The sequence below is a fragment of the Lactuca virosa genome, chromosome 4 (assembly GCF_052849685.1).
Source record: "Lactuca virosa cultivar CGN04683 chromosome 4, Lactuca_virosa_CGN04683_v6, whole genome shotgun sequence".
NCBI lineage: Eukaryota > Viridiplantae > Streptophyta > Magnoliopsida > Asterales > Asteraceae > Lactuca > Lactuca virosa.
Genome location: NC_136429.1, coordinates 250666454 through 250682761, shown reverse-complemented (window position 1 = coordinate 250682761; position 16308 = coordinate 250666454).

Genomic DNA, 16308 nt, shown 5'->3' with positions numbered 1-16308 from the left:
TAAATAACTGCTATATGTGCTTACGTGTAAACATGTTATATGTTATATAAAATGTTATAAATATAAGTTTATATGATTTATACCGTATATGTATTTTTATAAATATCGTACATTGTGTAGCAAACGGTAATGAAAAATGCCATAGTATGATGAAAGATAGGATGCCATAATATGACAAAAAAAAAGTAGGAAATGATAGAATTCCATGACTTTGGAATTGTTATTTTACCAATGATGTACTCACTTAGAAAAGTATAGGTGACAACCACTGGAATAACTGATGATAGTCCCGTAGAACACTGGTAGCGATGGACTTAGTGCATATTAGTTAAACATTGGAAGCTATAGACTTAGTGCCTATTAGATAGATACTAACAACTATGGACTTAGTGCCTATTAGATAAACACTCGCAGCGATGGATTTTGTGCCTAAACACTAGCAATGATGGTCTTCGTGCCTATTCCTTAGGAAAATTCCTTTGGAATAAAAATAGAAAAAAACCTACTGACATGTAGTGCGGAGAAATCCCTGTAACAATTCTGTCAGCAACGATGATTAAGATGACCCTTAGGATAAATCCTTAGGGAAGAATAAATAGTAAAACGAGAATGGGTAATTGGGTTAGTTATTTCATAATTAAAAATATTAATTATATTATTGTGGGTTGAAAACCCTATGTACTCACCATGTTTCCCAACCTGACCCACTCTGTTTATTTGTATCGCAGGTATCGATGTGAAGAAACATTACACTGAGAGATTAAAAGAGATGTAGATCATTAGTGTAAATTAATGTAAGGTCTGTTTATGCTTATGTTTTGTATCAGCTATGACATCCCAAGTTTTGAAAAGATATCAATATTGAACGTTTCTTCGGAAGTGTTTAATTTAATATTTTCTCACATTGAAATAATATTTTTGGAACCAATTACGCAACAAAAGAAATACTCTATTTAAAAAAAGATAAGCTAAAATAAAGTTTTAAAATGACCGTAAATTTGGGGATGTCACAGTTGGTATCAGAGCATTAGTTTAAGTGAACTAGGAATTTGTAGGATTTCTACACTTAAACTTAGAATGCTAAGCGATGATTGTGAGACGAGTGTCTGCTATATTTAGGAAATATGCTTGAATAGACACGAGCACTGCCTTATTTTAGGAAAGATGTCTAAATTTCTTTTATGTGCTAAATGATTTATGTGATAGATATAAGATTCCTTATGTGCTTTAGGATGCTATTGTTTGATCAGATCTATGGTCTATTGCCGACCGGATCTGGATATTTTATGTGTTCAGATTTCTAAACGTTAAATTACAGTATTAAAACTGATATATAACTTTTTGGGGTAATAAGCAAGATTAGACGTCTAAACCTTCCCTAGATATATTCTCGTCTCGGTACACCAAAAGCCACTTTGGTGTATAAATCGACATTTTGAGAACTTGAAGTGGATTACGAAACGATAATCAACAGCCTGAGCCTCGTGTGATCGAGCGTGCACCTGAGGTCATGACAGGAGTTGAACCTGTCACGATGGAAGGAGTCTAAGCAATGATTTTCACTATGATGGGCGAACAAAGGGAGGAGATAAGACAAATGTTACGTAATAATAGGCATGAACCCACAACACTTATTGTGCAAATGTAGTTGAATAAAGAGCATTCTGAGGAGGGAAACTACTGTTGGACTGTTAGCCAAGCATAGTCAGGAGTGGTTAGAAGAAACCAACCAATGGAGGAAACGGAGGACATGGATGCAAGTACAAGGACTTCATCACATCCAAGCTGTCGAGTCTTTCTGGTAACCTAATACCGGTGGAAGTCATGGATTGGATCTCCGAGATGGAGATGGTGTTTGAAAGTTGCGACTGTAGCTAAAAGTATAAGACCATTCTCGCAGTTAGACAGTTAAAGACATTAATATTAAGCTAGCTGAATTTACTGGCTGATACCATGCACAGTGGAGAAGTTAGTAAGATGTCTTGGGAAGACTATCTTGTGCAGCTGAAATGGTAGTACTAGTATGAACAAGACCTTCTGGAGATCAACAACGAATTCCAGAATCTGATGAAGTGTAAGATGAGTGCCAACTAGTATGTTGTAGCTTTCACTAATAATATGAAACTAGTTCCTTACCTAGTTCCTACTGAACTTTCCAAGGTCAAAAGGTTTGCTAGTGGACTACCGGCAGACTTTGGTCATAGTGTGAAGCTAGCAACTACTCTAAAAACAATCATCTGGGCGGCTAAGAATGTAGAGACCCAGATAAGAGAAAAGGGTCTAGAAAGAGATAAGGAATGAGAAAAGAGTAAGCTTGAGGGATCCTCAATATCAAATAAGAAAGGAAGATTATCCAAGTCCAACCTGGATGACAAAAACTCTGGGTGTAGTGGTGGAGCCAAGTGGTGTGAGAAGTGCAAGAAGAAGCACTTTGAGAGATGTGATGGGGAAGTCACTTGTTATAAGTGTGGGAGGATCATTCATGATTCCAAGGATAGTACGTTTAATGATCACGTATGCTACGGATGTGGAGACAAGAGGCATATGTCAAAATATTCCCTGAAGAAAAATATAGCAGCAAGGCAGAATGCGCCGCCAAAGCCAAAGGCAAGAGCATTCCAGATGATACTTGATGAAGGTGGTGACGATGCTAGGGATCAGGAGTAAGAATCCATATATTTGAAGATCGAGATATAAAGTAGCCATATAGATAGCATCATGTGGTGTAGCCTAATATAAGAGGCATAGTGTAGGGTGCACTTGAATATCTATGTAATTGTTTGAAGAAATAAAATAATCCTTATTTATGTTATCCGATGTGTTAAGATGCTATATGATTTTTCTTGTGTAGTGACTTGGAGAAATGAGAGTCAATACTTGGGATGAGTATGAGTAGGTGTGAAATGTAGTAGAGGCCTATACTATGGGAAGTACAGGACTCAAACTTGGATCAGGGAAAGTCACAAGGTTACTAAGGCATTAGTAGTTGAGTTTGTTTCTTTTGTTTCGAAGTTTCGCGATTAAACCGACACGACTCTACGTATCGTAAAAAATAAAATTTTGATAAAATACCTTTTAGCCTTAGTGATCTAAACTAAAGTCGCAGTAGTCGTCAAACCAAGAGTGTGCATACAGAGAACGTCTAAATTTCACTTCATTAGAGGAAGTTATGACTTTTCTAAGAGTCAGTGTAACACAATACAAATCAACAAATTGAATTTTAGATTGGTCGATTTTTAGCCGAAACAGTCTAAACAGGAGTTGAATATCTCGTTAATAGGAGTTCAACGATATAAAGACAGTCAAAAACAGACATCAGATGACAAAATTATGAATTTTTAACGGACTTTAACAGTCTTAGCCTATTAAAATATAACTTTAAAAATAAAATCAAAATTAGCCAAGGAGTGTAAAAAAAATTGTAAATTTCATTGATAGCTACACGTGGATGTAAAGAACATCAAAAACGGCGCTTGTATGCGAAAGTTATGAATTTTACAAGATAATTAATTTTCGGTTAAATAAGAGTGTGAAACGTGTCGCGATCTGGTGTGCCCCCTTCCTCCCCATGGCTTGCCACCAAATGTTGCCACCTGGCCCCATTACGCCCAATATAATTTGGAGTACGCCCAACATACTGGCCTCCTGGAAGCATATAAATAGAACACAAATTTCACTCATTTTCATCACAGCTCTTCATTCCAATCTCTCCTAAACCCCCCAAGGTCTGTAGGCCTTAGTCTAGTAGTCCCTATAGGTTAGTAGGGAAGCTTCGGAGCATCAGAAAGCCCCGATAAATAGAGGTTTTAGTTTACAAGTCTTGCTCGCACAAAATTTGTTTTTTTCACTAAACCACCTGTATATTGAGTTATGCTTACCGTGTTATAAGTATAACTTATGTTTAAGTTCATTATCGTTAGTATGAACATATAAAAAACATTTGTCAGTGAATCGAAGTCGTTATAATGATTGATCTACTTATAGGGATGATGACAAGTCTAGATTTAGTGAGGTTTTAAAGTGGGTTTCCGAATAGTATACTCTATATACCAAACGAACCTACCTCCGAAATGATCTTACCTGGTTGTCTCTTATCAATAGTAGATTAGTATACTTTGAACTAATAATCAATCTAGACAAATAATTAGTCGCAATAAATATTAGACTAAGACTCAGTGATAATAACACTAGGTTACGTTGAAGGAAAAGACCGTTGCTAGAACCGAAGCGCTGTCCGAGTTTCGAGTCATCACTTTAACAAGTGAGTGCATAATTACTTTCATCTTACACATAGATATGAATTATCTAATTAAATAACTGTTATGTGTGCTTACATGTAAATATGTTATGTGCTAGATGAAATGTTATAAAGATAAGTTTATTTGATTTGTATCGTATATGTATTTTTATAAATATCATACATAGGGTAACAAAGGGTAATGAAAGATTCCATAGTATGAGGAAATATAGGATACCTCAGCATGACAAAAAGACGTAGGAAATGGTAGAATGCCACAACTTTGGAATTGTTATTTTGCCAATGATGTAGTCACTTAGCAAAGCATAGGTCACAACTATCAGACAAATTGATGATAGTACCGTAGAACACTGGCATCTATGGACTTAGTGCATATTAGATAAACACTAGCAACTATGGACTTAGTGTCTATTAGATAGATACTAGCAACGATGGACTTAGTCCCTAGTTTATAGACACTGGCAGTGATGAACTTCATTCCTAAACACCGAAAACGATGGAGTTCGTTGCTAAACACTGGTAATGATGGACTTCGTGCCTATTCCTTAGGACAAATCCTTAGGAATAAAAATAGAAAGAAACCTACTGACATGTATTGTGTAGAAATCCCTGTAACAGTACTGTCAGCAACGATGATTAACATGAACCTTAGGATAAATCCTTCAGGAAGAATAAATAATAAAATAGGGATGGGTAATTGAGTTAATTGTTTGATAATTAACCACATTAATTATATTATTGTGGGTTGAAAACCATATGTACACTAGGTTTCCCAATCTAACCCAATCAATTTATTTGTATCACAGTTATTGATGTGAAGATACATTACACTGAGATTAAAGGAGATGTAGATTATTATTGTAAATTAATGTAAGGTTTGCTTATTCTTATGTTTTGTATCTGTTATGACATCCCACGTTTTAAAAAGATATCAATATCGAACGTTTCATCAAAAATGATTAATGTTAATATTATCTCGCATTGAAATAATATTTTTGGGACCAATTCCGCAAGGAAAGAAATATTCGTTTTAAAAAATATTCAAAAATAAAAGTTTTAAAATGACCATAAATTTGGGGATGTCACAAATTCTCCCCACTTGAACCATATTTTGTCCTTGAAATCGTCAACTATGAGTATATCCTGGTAGCTCGCGTGTCTCCGACTCGAGCTGCCAAGTCCACTCGGAACCCTTATGATGTTGCCACTGAACCTTGACTAGGAGAACCACCTTATTGTGCAAGGTATTTATCTTTCTATCCAAGACAACTACCGGTCTGTCTACATAATTCAGGTGCTCATCGACCTGAATGTCGTCCAATCGAATCAACAATGCATCAGCAACTACACACTTCCAAAGCTAAGAAACATGGAAGGTGCTATAAATATGACTAAACTTCTCGGGCATATCTAATCGGGGAACCAACTTGCCACTCCTCCTGAAGCGTATAACACCCTTCCAGGGTGATACCTTTAGCAAAACCATGTCCCCAACCTGGAACTCCTGCTTGGACCATCACATATCGGTATAACTCTTCTGACGGCTCTGCGTTGTGTAAGCATTTATGGATTTGATGAATAAGCCTTGTCATTTGAAGAACCAACTCAGTCCTCCCCATGACTCTGTGGCCGACATCTCCCCAACAAACTGGAGTATGTCACTTCCTCCCATAAATGAGCTCATACGGGGGTGCACGAATGCTGGAATGATAGCTATTGCTGTAGGAAAACTCAGCTAGAGGTCCAAACTCCCACCGGAATCAATGACACAATCCCTTAGTATATCCTCGAGTGTCTGAATGGTTCTCTCACTCTGACCATAAGTCTAAGGGTGGTAAGCAGTGCTGAAATGCAGTCTCGTACCCAACTCCTCATGAAATTTCTACCAAAACCGATAAGTGAAGCGCACATCTCGGTCAGACACGATGGAAACCAGTATATCGTGGCGAGCAATGATCTCACGCCCATACACGTCAACCAATTTCTCGGCCAAAGAACGCTACCGGATGACAAGAAAATGGGTACTCTTGGTCAGGCGATCAACAATAACCCATATGGGGGAGGCGATCAACAATAACCTATATGGCTTCAAATCCTTTGGCCTTCCTCGGAAACTTAGTGATGAAATCTATGTTGATCTGCTCTTTTTTTCTATATGGGAACCTCTACGGCCTGCAGCTATCCATGCGACCTTTGGTGCTCTACATTGACCATCCGACATGTCAAGCATCTCTCCACATACCATGAAATCCCTCGCTTCATGCATGGCCACCAATAACTATGTCTCAAGTCTTGATACATCTTCATGTCTCCAGGTGGATCGAGAACTTGGAGTTATGTGATTCCTACATGATTGTTTATCTGACCCCTCTAGAAACTTGGACCCAAACCCGCCAACAATGAGTCATAAGCTCGCGACTATCGGTGGCAAATTTGTCGATCTAGACCCTGATCCTCATCTTTTTCCAATTTCTCTCCTAATACCCTCGGATTGAGCCTCCCTGATCAAATCCAATAATTGTGAGTCGATGGTCATCCTTAAACAAAGTCCTCGGACGGGAGCACTAGCCGCTTTGCGGCTCAAAGCATTAGTAACCACATTGGACTTCCCTGGATGATATAAAATCTCGCACTCATAATCCTTTACTAGATCCAGCCTCCTATGCTGCCTCATGTTCAGATTTGGTTGAGCTAAAAGATATCTCAAGCTCTTATGATCTGTGTAAATGGTACAATGGACCCCATAGAGATAGTGTCACTAAATCTTGAGGGCAAACACTACTTCCTCCAACTCCAAATCATGCGTCGAATACCTAACCTCATAAGGCTTCAACTCCCTAGATGCATACATAATAACCATGCCTCGTTGCATGAGTACCTCACCTAAACCTATGATTGACACATCACAAAATACCACAAAATCCTTAACGCCCCTACGAAGGGTCAGAACTGGGGCTGCTCATAATATTTGCCTCAGCGTCTCAAATTCAGGTTGCTGCCCAGGCCCCCAATGATAACCACACTCATTTTCGTTATGCGAGTCATAGGATCGACAATCTTGGATAAATCATCAATGAATCTCTGATAATAACCTGCTAATCCTAGAAAAATCATGATCTAAGATGGGGACTTCTGGTGCTCCCACTGCATAATTGCCTCAATATTGGTCGGGTTGAACATAATCCCTTTCTGATTGACGAGGTGTCTCAAGAGTTTGACCTCTCGTAACCAGAACCAACACTTGGAGAACTTGGCATGAAGCCTCTACTGCTTCAATACCATGAGCAACTCCTCTAAATGCTCCTCTGCTACTCCCTGGTCTTAGAATACACCAGAATGTCGTCAATTAAAACAATAACCGACCGGTCAAGCACCGGCTTGCATAACTGGTTCATCAAATTCATAGACTTAGTCAGTGCATTGGTGTGCCAAAATGTCATCACTATGAACTCATAATGAAAATAACGACTTCAGAACGCTGCCTTCTCCACATCTTCATCTCCCCCTCATTAGATGGTAAATGACCTCATATCAATCATGGATAACCAATATGCACCCTGCAACTGATCAAAGAGATTATAAATCCTAGGAAGTGGGTATCGATTCGTCACTGTCAAATTGTCCAGTTCCTGGTAATATATGCACATATAGTGAGACCCCTCCTTCTTCTTCACAAACATAATCGGTGTTCCCCAAGGAAAACTGTTTGCCTAATAGCTCTTGAAGAAAAGAGGACAACTCCTACACCGACGGTGGTGCGAGGTGATACAGGGTCATCGCAATCGAAGTTGCACCAGGAATCAGATCAATCCTAAACTCTACCTACCTCACGGGAGGCATACTAGGTAAATCGTCGGGGAAAAAATCTAGAAACTCCCTGACCACTGGCACATCTAAAACTGAAACACTCTTCTCATCTGTGGTGTCAATCACATATGCGAGTTTACCCGAACAACCATGTTGGAGATACCATCTAGCCCTGGTAGCTGAACAAAAAGTCAAACCAGTCCTGGTACTCTTTACAAAAATGGTCACCCCCCCCCCCCACTTCGGGATCTAAATATGCTCAACCAGTCCATCCCCACAATCACGCACACATCCCCCATACAAATGGGAATCAAGTCAATCGAGAAAGACACCCTCAATATCTCCAGCGTTCATTCGTGAAATGTGCCCGAAGTAGAAACCTTGTGTTTGTTGGCGATGGAAACTCGCAATAGACACTCCAACTGCCCAATGGTCATATCGAAATCCCTACAGAAGGATTGGGATACAAAAGAATGACTCGCACCCAAGTCAAAAAGCGCAAGAGCAGGCAGAGAATTCACTAAGAAGGTACCTATCAGAATTACAAATATAAGCATATAGAAGTAAACTTGACTGAATATTAAATGAATACATACAGTAAAGACGTCAGGCGCCACCCTGGTTTCCTCTACTCTAAGCTGAAAAGAACAACCCCTGGCGTTTGGGGCCTCGACCCACCGCTGACATCCATATGTAATCCGAAGAGTGGTCGAAGTCGGTGATTGCACTAGCCTCGCAACAAATAATGGACAACTGGCCTTCACATGGCCCATCTGATCACAATGATAGCAAATCCTGGTACTCGATAGTAGAACCATATAATGACACTCCCTTGCAATATGGCCCTCTCTATTACATTTTTGGGACCCAGGTGCTGACCGAAATGCTCCCTCGTGAACCTTCCCACATTTGCCACAATTACAGCCCCTATGCCTCTAGATCGTGAATCAGTGGGCGTGAACCGCTTTGCTACTGGTTGGGACTGAATCAGGGTATGTCTCTTCTCCCTCTCCTGGGTCTCAATCTCAATCTCCCTTTTCCGGGTGAAAGACTGCAGTTTAGAAAGGGAACTATACCTCTAGGTCGACACATACTCATGGATCTGTGTCTTGAGCATCCTCAAGTAGCAGGACATCTGAACCTGCTTTGAAGTATCATACTCGGGGAAAAAATCATCCCTCTCAGTAAACATATTGGTGATCACCATGACCTACACTATCGTCTACTTCAGCGACAGGTACTCTAGGTCTAACCTCACCCTTCATACAGAGCAACATACTCAGTGCGAAACATATCAGAAAAATGCTCCCAAGTGAGTAAGATCTTCTCTACAGGAGAATAAGCACCAGTCACCAGCTTCCACCAATCCCTCACCCCCAAACGAATAAGGTTCAAGGCGGACTTGACCTTCTGGTCCTCTGGGCATGAGCACGTGAAGAAACAACTCTCCAAATTAGATATCCACCTCATGGCGACCATCGGGTCCTTGACCTCTTCTAAATAACGGGGCTTCATGTTGTTGAAGTCTCGATACTATATCATCCCTCTCCCCTGAACTCCCATAGCAACAATGGTTGGAATGGTTGTGATAGCAACAACCTCGGTAACAACCAAATAACTCTTGTTGAATAGCTCAATCAAAGTGGTGACCTGGGCGGTGATCATCTCACAAATGTCATCATCAGTTAATCCTGGCCTCTTCGGGCCGTCAGCACGTGATCTCGAACCTCTAGTGATAGCCATACTAAAAATAAACCAAATCCTCGGAGTTCGTGACTTCCTTTATACATGTACGGGTCCTGTGCTTTCAGTAGTACAGGCCCATACTACCTTCCACACCTAACCATATTTGTCTTAAGGATCGTCACAACCCTCCTGGCCACAAAGCCCTAGAAACTAGGATACACATATATACTACACTCATTCTCTCAAAAGTAGCTAACGATTCCTTATGTTAATCTTCTAACAACCACACTTATTCATGAAATTCCACTGACCTTGTAGACTCCTTGTGTATGCTAATCATACATAACATTGGATTCAATATACATTCCAATAATTGATTCTACCGTAAGCCTACAACCAAACAAGGAACAAAAAATATTGCTAAATCAAGCATTCTCAGGCTATAAAATCTTAGTTACTTATAATTGTAATGCACAAACCAAGCAACAACAGTCATAATGTCAGTCTCATATAAGATATAAAGAAATCCCCTAGGCTACCATGCATCATAACCCAGGCAACTCTATCTTGACGCTCCTTAGCCTAAAATCTAGCATGCAATTCTAACATATCATCAATACAAAAAACAGGTGTGGGCATCTTGAGGTATGACTTTCCTTGGCTCCGACTGATTGTACACATCGTATCCTCTCTGTTGATCATTTAAAATGAATAATGAAGAATATTTTGCAGATCCATACTTTGAGTCAGGAATCACACGAGTGTTCATTTAATTCTCTCAAACCAAGGCCCTGATACAAACTTGTAACACCTCAAAAATCATGGTATTTTTTTTTCATTTTTATAAAAACATCTCTATAAAAACCATAGATAAAAAATCATTGTTTTCCAAATCAATCCAAACAATAAGATTTATCAAATCATCTCTCAAAAACATAAATCACAGAAGGATGTCAACAATCAAGCCTTTGCCTTCTCTTGGCTAACTATGGTACATAAAAAACATTAAATTCCACAACTGTAATCCAAATCTTAGTGCACTTCCCCAAAATAACCCACACATCAATACATATACAATGCATGCAAATTGGGTCCACAGTCATCGGACTAGATTACCCTCGGTCCTCAATCATCGAGTTGGATTACCCACGACCCACAGTCATCGGACTGGATTGCCCCGGGTTTGTTGGCTTACATCACAGAGCAATGAAGCCTCAAGCCAACCGCATTATGTCGATATATGTAACAGATAAATAATAACCAGCAATACAGGTAACCCTACAGGTCTACCAATCTAACAGATCACTACATCATAGCAACATCCTATACACAAAGATACATAACAGAACCTGGTGGGCCGATATTGGTGCCTTCGACCCACAAGAATAGTGAGAAAATCACCTCACAGTCTAGAAGATGACATCACTGAATCACATATCTAATAACCAGCTTTATCAGTTACCTATACACCAAACATGGACTAATACTCAAACTATATCCCAAAACGATAAATTTAACCTAAAGTCAAACTTAGTAAAAGTCAATGGTCAATGGTCATATTAACACTCTGAAAGTCACTTGGTCAGTCGCCACGTTGTGACCATCAGTTCGGCATGTCGTGGCATAATAAAAAAAAATCGCGGGTTGAACCCTCATCATGTCGTGACAACCATAGTGTCACGGTATGAGGAATGCTCTGGACAGAAAAACACCTAAATCTCTTAATCTATTAAGCCATGCAACCAAAACATCCATATGTTCTTCAATATCCTAAAACACCATAAAAATCATAGCTTTTTGGATATTCATGTCCAATGCACGTCCCGAACACAAGCTAGGGAAAAACATTGTAAATGTAACACCCATAAAATTCAAGCCAATTTAAAACTTTTTCAAACATTCAAAAGCCATTAGTTATTACAAAAATGATTTCAAAATAGTTTAATATCAGAGTATCCCAGACACCATAAGTCCAATTCACGAGGATGTGTACGATCACGCCTTCGCCTTGCCGGGACATCTAAAGAACTTAAAATAATAAACTGAAACCGTAACCACAAAGCTTAGTGAGTTCCCCCCAAAAGACCCATACACATAATAATACACATATAATCACAAACAGCATACTATGGGTCCAATCAACCATCGGGTTGGAATACCCCAGGCCCTCATCCATCGGGTTGGAATGCCAACATACTTTGGGTCCAATCATCCTCGGGATGGTATACCCTCAGCCCACAACCATCGGTTTGGAATGCCCACACAATATGAGTCCAATCATCCTCGGGATGTAATACTCACGGCCCACAACCATCGGCTTGGAATGCCCACACAATAGGATTCCAATCATCCTCGGGATGGAATACTCACGGCCCACTACCATCGGGTTGGAATGCCCAGGTCTGTTGGCTCTCGCACAAAGCCGATGAGCCTTAACCACCAATCAAACATGTGCACATATAACAGATAATCACATAACAGTCTATAAATAGACAAATCGATCTAACGGATCATAACATCATAATAACATCCTATCTACCAGGATAATACCATCCTATCTACCAGGATACTGGTCTAACAGATCATAATAGCATAACACCATCCTATCTACCAGGTTACTGATCTAACATATCATACTAGCATAACATATCAGGATAACAATCCAAAAGGGTCGGCCTTGGTGCCTTAGACCCTTGGGTATAATGAGGAAAACTCACCTGGCACTGCTGAAGTCCCGCAGATAAAACTCCAGCTGCTGGTTGACAGATTCCTGAACTGTCAACATCAAACCATACCCAATTAATAATCGGGTTCCAAGCCTCAGGTCTAACTCACACTCCAAAGGCCCAATAGTCAAACAATGGACTAAAGCCCAACATATGGCCCAATTTTCCAAATTGGGCCCAGACCTCTACATGGTCTTTCCTTAAGGCCCATCCAATTATTCTAGTCCAAACTCTTGGTATTCCCATGGCCTAACATCACATAATCATAAAGGCCCAATTATGGCCCATCTATGGCCCAATTTTCCAAATTGGGCCCAAGACTCTCACATGGCCTTATCCTAAAACCCATACAATTATTTAGTCCATTTACTTATTCTTGGAGAGCCCCTTAATAGTCCAATCAGCAAAGCCCAATAGAAAGACACAACACAAGGCCCAAGTGAAATTAGGGTTCCCACATGAAATGACGATTAGGGTTAAGTGTTGCATAATTAACCCATTAATGACATAATCCATTTAGTCCAATATTGCCTTAGGTTAATTTGCCAATGATTATTATTTAATATTTCAAGTTTATTAAATAATTCCCGTGTGTGTCCCGATCAATTCCCAAAAAATAGGGTTTCCAGACATTATGGTTTTCCAAACCCTAATTAGGGTTTCCAACCCACATACTAGCCCATTAGCCAAATGGTTGGGCTTCTAGGTCTATTAGGGCTTCATTGGTCCCATTAGGGTTTCATTGGGCCCACTAGGGTTTCGTCAGGCCCATTCTGTCCAAGTATCCCAACGAGTCAAAACGCAAACTAGGCACACCGCCACCCAACACGACGGCTAGTGGCGGCAGAAGGCGGCAGCCACCACCTTACGGTGGTGGTGACGGATTTTATTTACTATTCCGATTAATTACAATGCATTACAACACAATCCAAATAAAAATGCACACACACATACTAATAAAACATACACACACAGCAGCACTGTGGCGGCAGGTGGTGGTCGGAGGTTCTAGCCACCACCTCACGGTGGTGGTGGTGGCCCTCTTGTGTTTTCCGGCCAACATAACCACACACGCAACATGAAAAACACACAACCACACGTCTTCTATTCACGAAAGGAACCCAACCACCCAAGGTGGCGTAAGGCGGCGACATTGGCAAAGGAAAGCGGGCAGCAGCAGCGGGGATGAACTGGAGAGTTGCGCCGTTGACGGTGAGGAACATGGCGGCTACAAACTCGTTCAGCCGACTTCCCACGACCACAGACGGCTCGTAACACTTGCATTCGCCAGCCATAAGAGCAGCGGCAGTAAAATATGGTGATCCTTGCGTGACCAGGGGAGCGGAAACGGTTGAACCAAGGAGCTTAAGGGTGGCGGCTTGGTCTTCAAAGGAAATGGCAATGGCGGCGGCAGCAACGTAACAGCTGAGTGGGTCTGGCGGACGGCGACAGACGAGGCTGAAGCACTCCACCGGCGAAGCGAGAAACAGACGTCATGATGGCGACACAGCGGCTCTACTGGTGGCGATTGATCTCGACAAGGCGGTTGGAGAAAGAGGAGGAGAAGAAGGTGACCTTCCTGTGGTCGCTTGAGGCCTCTCACTGATCGGAACTAAGTGCAGTTGGATGACGACGGCACCGGAGACGAAAGGAGGGGTATAAGGTGGTGGCGGCTGGACATGTTTAGGGTAAGGGTTAGAGGTTTACGTTATATACCCGCCTCACATAAAACTTCTTCCTATATTGAAAAAACCCGCCCCTCCTTCTCCTTTTCCTTTCATTTTAAGTCCCCAAAATTACCATTTAGCCCTTAACTCCATAAAATCCTTTCAACCTTCATCCAAGATTTTCGAAATAAACCCCATCTTTCATAATTCATTTCAATTCAGGTACAATATTTACCAAACACACCCTAACTTCTGAAACCCTTTTCAAAATAAATCCTGAAATTACACTTTAACCCCCGAGCTAACATTCGGATAATTATTATTTGATTTTTGGGCCATAATAATCTAAAATAATAATAAAAATTACTTCTCGGGGTTCCGGCCTTATTATTTAATTATTCTATTTAAAACGGGATGTTAGAACTCTCCCCCACTTAAATTTGATTTCGTCCTCGAAATCGTTTCTTATCATTCCTTGCACGCCAGACAACTTGAACTACATGGTCACAATCACGCACATAACCCCAGCCTTCCCAAGGCAATCAACACCAACCCTAACAGGGTTTTAAAACCCGAAAATGGACGAATTCCCCGCATTATGATCACATTACTCAATCAGAAATCTGATGTCTCGAGACGGTCTGGCTCCCTGATAGACCGCCCACACTGAATCATTTTCGAATCCATTGCACTTAACTCCCAACTGACTACGCACTTCTAATAACCTGAGGTTCCCGCTAGAGGACAGAGTCCCAGACCAAATTTCCCTCCAGTATACTTATACTCGACAGAAAACTCATTCAGAATACCGGATTCCTGCCCGTTTGCTGAACCAACAGGCAATCTTACAGTCGCTCCGCACGACCTTCGAAGGAAACTTCAACTAGCAGTAGCTGCCCAAGCTATATCACCACTCATGGCTCCATCAATCCTCTGGTCATCCAATCATAATAGTCTGACAACCTGTTACCATCGAATCAGATACGAAGAGTGAACGCTACCAGAATACTATAGTCTTACATCATGCCCGGTCCCCAACGGCCTACCGTTTCCTGATTCCAATCATGTCGTGGTCTACCCATAATCTTACGAACTAGCCCACCCTGGCCTAATCATCTGAAAGAATCTGTGAATGCTACGGCTACACCCGCAGACTTACAACACTTCTAGCACTATCTACTGCTAGTGAATGTTACGACTACCCCCGCAGTCTTACAACACTTTCCATACTACCTGATCGCTAGTGAATACTACAGCTACCCTCGCAGTCTTACAACACTTCCCATACTACCTGATCGCTAGTGAATGTTATGGCCACCCCCACAGTCTTACAACATTTTCCATACCGGTCGAACACGTACTCGACCTAACACACAACTGAACTTAATTCATGGCTAGAATCCCAACCTGATTCCCCAAATTCTGTTATCAAGCACCGAGAAGACGCGATTCACATGCTGGGGAGTTTTACCGAAGTCCCAACTCACACAACCCTCAAACCAAACAACCACTTGGGTTGTCTTCCTTCCTGAAAACGATGCGAAACTTATCCCATTTTCAAAACCGCTCCTGCTTCTGAATCCCGGGATAATTCTCACCCACTTAGATTCGACTAAGTCTTCACAATATATGAAAGTGGACAATTCCCAATCGTCCTCGCTTTCCAACGATCGATCCGATGACAACCAACTCTTTCCAACTAGTGCTCCATTACCAGCCAATCCCAGTGATCACACACTTCTAAGAATTAGTTGAACACTTCTTGAATCCTAGTGAAACCGACAATCTCTAATGCTTGAATGATCCCATACTCAAATCTTGAAGACCCAAAGATGGGTGCTCCAACTAATATCTCAGCAACGAGCTACTTCCCTTGGCGCCCTCATCCGCCAAACAATAACGGTTACTAAAACCACTGAATCCTGACAATGTTGAATAACCATCCTGTGGGACCCTGTCCGCAGACCTCCCACATAATACTTTTTTTCCCAAAGTGTTCCAACAATCCTCTCGCTCTCGTCTCTAAAAATCATATCATTCAGGGCCTCACACCCTGACTCACTCACCAGCTCCATCATCCATAGCTAAACTGTAGTAGTTGAAGCAACCTCCGCCCTAAACCGGGCTACAACTACTCCCAAGACATAGTCTACAATCCCAAAAG